Genomic DNA, 5,612 nt, shown 5'->3' on the forward strand with positions numbered 1-5,612 from the left:
GAGATAATGACTCATCTTCTCTCTCTCTCTCTCTCTCTCTCTCTCTCTCTCTCTCTCTCTCTCATCCTCTCTTGAGTTTGTATCTAACTTATCCTCATCACTTGAGAAATCCCATGATATCGTCTTGAAGCTCTTATCCTTCCCTTTATAATACTTCTTGGTGAGAGGGCATTTATTTCTAAAATGACCTAGTTTTATCCTCTCTTGAGTTTATATCTGACTTATCAGCATCACTTGAGAAATCCCATGAAGCTCGTGTTCTTCCCTTTATAATACTTCTTGGTCATGAGAGGGCATTTATTTCTAAAATGACCTGGTTTTCTCAATGATGACAAACAAGTTTAGCATCTGAGTTTTCATATTTATATTTTCTTACCTTCGAAAAGCATTGGTTCTATCTGTTACTCATAAACTTTTGTCTATCCCTTGATCTCATGAAGGATTTAAAGCATTTAACCACTAATCACATTTTACCTCTTACATCATTGATAATCATATTTTATTACAATTTTATACCCTCATTATCTATTTTTAATGAATAAATATATCATTAATAATTGTTTTTATCTTTAATTGCAGGTTAATGAAGAATAAAGCCCAAAAATCCCATCTCTCAACAAAAGCTCATGAATTAAATGAAGAACACAAGCAAGAACCAAAAATCTCAAGCCCAGAATCAAGCCGAGTAGCTTGTAGAAGCCGGAGAAAATAAAAAAAATCAAATATGAAAATAAAATATATTCAAGATGGTTGGCCGTAAAGAAATGACGATATCTCTCAATCCGGAAGGCAGAATTTAACATAAAATATATAAAAATCACCTATCTCGACGAGACGAAGCCATCTGTGGATGCAGAATGCCAGCATCGATGCAGGCATCGATACCGGCATCGATGCCAGCATCGATGCTGGTATCGATGGCTACGATTCAGTTACAGATCAATGGCTGATTTTTGATGGTTTTGGATAATGATTCAATTCAAGGGCTCTTATTCATTGATGTTTACTATAAATAGAGGTAGAGAGTGAGGGGTTAGATGTATGAAAATTTTTGTAACTCCTTTTGGAAAGGAGGGCTACTCTTAATTGAGAAGGCCTTCCAAATTTATAACTTTTTATTGCAATTAATAATAATAATTTTTTTCACCACTTTAAATATTTCTTCTCTTTGTTGGTTGATGAAGATGGAGATGAAGAATTATTTAGAGGTTTGCATTTCTTTTCTTTTTCTCTTTTATTTCTTTTTTATTGCTTATTAGTTTAGATTTATTTCTATGCTTATAGTTAGATTTTATTTTCTTGTTAAATAGTCAAGAGGCTAGAACCCTCTTGCCTTAGATTTATTTCATGCTTATAGAGTAGAATTATTTTCTTCCATTTAATTCTTGCAATTTATTTTGTAGTTTAGATTTTGTAGTTTATTTTATAGTTAGATTTTAATTTCTTGTACTATTCACCTTGAGACTAGAACCCTCTTGGGTTTAGTTTTTCTTTTTATTTATTTTCATTTTGTTTGATTCGCCTTTAGGCTAGAACCCTCTAGGGAATCACCATTTTCTAAGAAGTGGGTTCAATTTTAGATTACCCATATCTATAATTGAATCCACCATCTTTAATTTCTTGCATTTTCTTTTATTCTAGAATTTTGTTCTTCATTCTTGAATTTTTTATTTGTTTCTTGTTGATCACATTTATTTTTTACTCACATCCACTCTCAAAAACATTGATTTACACACTATCACGTTCGCTCTCATTATCTCTCCACAATCACATTCACTCATCACTCCTATTTGTCACACAACATAAGAACCGATTTTATATTTTCTCCTACAGAACACCTTCCTCGTGGATCGATATCTTTATACTATAACTTAACACGGTTGTGCACTTGCAACATTTTTGGTACATAATTATGCCGCATCAAGTTTTTGGCGCCGGCATAATTATGTACCAAAATTACAAGTGCACAATTGATCAAGTTATGGAATAAAAATTTATCGATCCCACGAGGAAGGTGATTTTAAGAGATTATTAGAATTGGTTCTTATGTTTTGTGCGTGACAAAAATAGGATTAAAGAATAAGTGTGATTATGGAGAGAGATATGATGAGTGATTGTTTTGAATATGTGCAAGTAACAATAAATTGAATTTTAGAGGAGAGAAGAAAGAATCAAAGAATAAATAAAATCACAAGGCAAGAAAAAAGAATGAATAAAATCAAGAAATAAAATCAAGAATAAAAAGAAAATTCAAGAAAGTCAAGATGGAGGATTCAATTAAGATATGAGAAATCTAGAATTTAATCCACTAACTAATCTCAATTACAAAATATAAACTATTCTCTTTTTATCATATTTCAACTTAGATTTATTAAGCATAGACTATCAAACCATTTAAGGAAAGTATAACCTATCAAATTAGCATCTAAGTTAAAATTACTATTCATGATAAGAATAACAACAAGATAATAATCCTAGATTTCATAAGCATAACCTATCAAACCATTTAAGATAAGCATAGATTATCAAATTCTTCTTCTACTGATTAGTTTTCTAGTTGATTATCCTAAACATGAATATTTTAAGTGCAAGAGAATAATTTGCATAATATAAAGGAAATTAGGCTAGCATCATACAATTCTAAGATTCCTACATGAATTAATTTTACATCTTAAAAAATAAAAACAATAAGAAAAAAGAACTAATTACAAAATTAAAAAGAAAATAAAAATCTAAACTATGAATAAGAAATAAATCTAACTACAAAGAATTAAAATCTAAACTACAAAATAAATTGCAAAAATTAAATGCAAGAAAATAAATCTACTCTACAAAATAAAGTGCAAAAAAAATAAAAAGACAAGGAAATAAATCTACACTACAAGCATGAATGTAAATCTAACTAATAAGAAATAATAAAGAAATTACTAAAAAGAAATAAAAGAGAAAAATAAAAGAAATGCTCAAATTGCTCTTCATCTCCATCCTCATCATTCAACAAAGAGGAGAAAAACAAATTTAAAGTGGAGAAAAATTATTATTATTAATTACAACGAGATGGGAATTTGAGATTTATTCTTCATTAACCTGCAATTAAAAGATAAAAATAATTATTAGTGGTATATTTATTCATATAAAATAGATAATGAGGGTATAAAATTATAATAAAATATGATTATCAAATACTCCCATACCTAAACTTTTGCTAGTCCTCTAGCAAAGAAAATAAAAAGAAAATTCTAACTCACTTTCGCAGGAATCGCGGTTGTATTTAGCGCATACAACAAGCCTTTAAACCCCTAGGTTACCCTAGTGGACGAGTTGTAGTCTCGTGAGGGTTTGCAGTGAATATACCCACAAAATTCGGTCAATCTTACCAAGTTAAATAAGTCAGTAAATAACTAATTTTCATTGATATATTTAGACATTCTAATTGAAGCTAGTTAATAATCAAGAAAACGTTTTTATATATAACTCCAATGTAAATTCCTTAGAAAATATTTTTCATTATAGCAATACAAAACCAAGTCAAATCTTAGAGATTTAATTTAAAAGTTTTGAAAAGAACATGCTAACTCTTTGTTTTAAATAACTTTCAAGTCTCTTGATCAAAAAATATTTTTCAAGACCATATATACAAAACAACAATATATATAAAAAATGGTTAGTGTTATAGATATATATGTATAAAAAAAATTCTCACTCTTTAATTCTTGGTGATTGTTTTCTATTTTAACGGGCTTTCTAAGTGACCATTTAACGAGTTTTGGGCCAATGAATCCCAACTCAATTGGGCTTAGGTCATTAAGTATAGAAATACTCCTTGGGCTTAATTACTCAGTCAACTTAGGCTTTATAAGATAGAATCACCTTGAATTTAAGAGTTTTTTTTTATTTGGTGCCCATTTTTCGTACTCTTCTTTTATAAGGTTAGTTTTTTTTAATATATATGTGTGTAAGTATATATAGTCTGGAAAAAAAATTGTGTAAATCAAGATATCTTGAAAAAAAATATTTTCAACTCTAAGTTAAGCATGCAAAAATTTCATTATTTTTAATTAAAAATCTAAGGTAAGACTTTAGTAAAGTATACTACTTGAAAAATCATTTCTTAAGAATTTTATTTGGAGTTATCATAAAAGGTGAACTTGAGTATGTCACTAACTAGGGATTAGAAAATTTAAAATCTATCAATTAGATCAATTATTACTTAACTCTATTAATTTGGCAAGTGACAATATTTTTATAAATTTTTTTTTAGAAAAAGGAAAAAAATGACAAAAATGCAACTAAAAAGGTGAAATAAAGGGGGGGAAATAACTAATTCCCACCCCCACACCTAAATTTTGCATTGTCCTCAATGCAAATTCGCTGATGCACAAAGATGAGGTTCATGAAGGACCAACACCTCTTCCTCTCTGAGTGTAGAAAATTCTAAAAATGATTTCAGACGTTGACCATTTATTTTAAAAATGCTACCATTTTTAGGATTTTCTATCTCGACAGCCCCATGTGAAAAAACTTGTTTGACAAAAAATGGACCAGTGCATCTTGATCTCAATTTTCTAGGAAAAAGATATAATTTTGAATTGTATAATAAAACTTTCTGTCCTGGAGAGAAATTTTTTCGCAAAATTAATTTGTCATGAAAAATCTTGGTTTTCTCTTTGTAAATTTTTGAGTTTATGTATGCATCATTTCTAATTTCTTCCAACTCATTTATTTAGAGCAATCTGTTCTTACCTGCCGAGTCTGAGTCAAAATTCAACTGTTTTATTGCCCACATTGCTCGATACTCCAACTCTACTGGTAAGTGATAGGCTTTTTCAAACACTAGTTTGTATGGTGACATCCCCAAATTGACCTTGAAAGCTGTTCTATATGCCCACAGAGCATCACATAATTTTACAAACCAATCTTTTCTGTTATGATTAACTGTTTTTTCTAAGATTTATTTGATCTGCCTGTTTGTGACCTCTACTTGTCCACTGGTTTGGGGGTGATAAGGAGTTGACAATTTATGTGTGATTGAATATTTCCTCATCAAAGCTTTAAAAGAACGGTTGCAGACATGTGTACCGTTGTCACTGATGATCGCTCGGGGTACTCCAAACCGTGCAAAAATGTTCTCTTTCAAAAACTTGACAACGACCTTGTTGTCATTAGTTTTGCAAACTACCGCCTCAACCCATTTTGACATGTATTCAACGGCTACTAGAATGTAAACATTTCCAAATGAATTTGGAAATGGTCCCATGAAATCGATACCCCACAGATCAAAAAGTTCAACGGATAAGATGGGTTATAAGGGCATCATATTTCTTCAAGCATTTAACCACTAATCACATTTTACCTCTTACATCATCTTTTGAGTCCTAGCTAGACTCCTTCTTTGACTTACCCTTCTTAGTCTGAAGAACCATTGACTTCTTCTAGCTTTAAAATCCTCCTCTGTCTCCTTCAGCCTTACTTCATAAGTAAGAAGGTTTCGTACAAAATTCTCAATAGTTAGTTCAAAAAAAATATAAATTCTTCAATGGCTGTTATCTTTGGTTCTCAATCTTTGGAAAAGGGAGCAAAGAATTTTTTTTCTCACAAGTTCTTTATTCCCG

Source organism: Asparagus officinalis, chromosome 5 (assembly GCF_001876935.1).
Source record: "Asparagus officinalis chromosome 5, Aspof.V1, whole genome shotgun sequence".
Taxonomy (NCBI): domain Eukaryota; kingdom Viridiplantae; phylum Streptophyta; class Magnoliopsida; order Asparagales; family Asparagaceae; genus Asparagus; species Asparagus officinalis.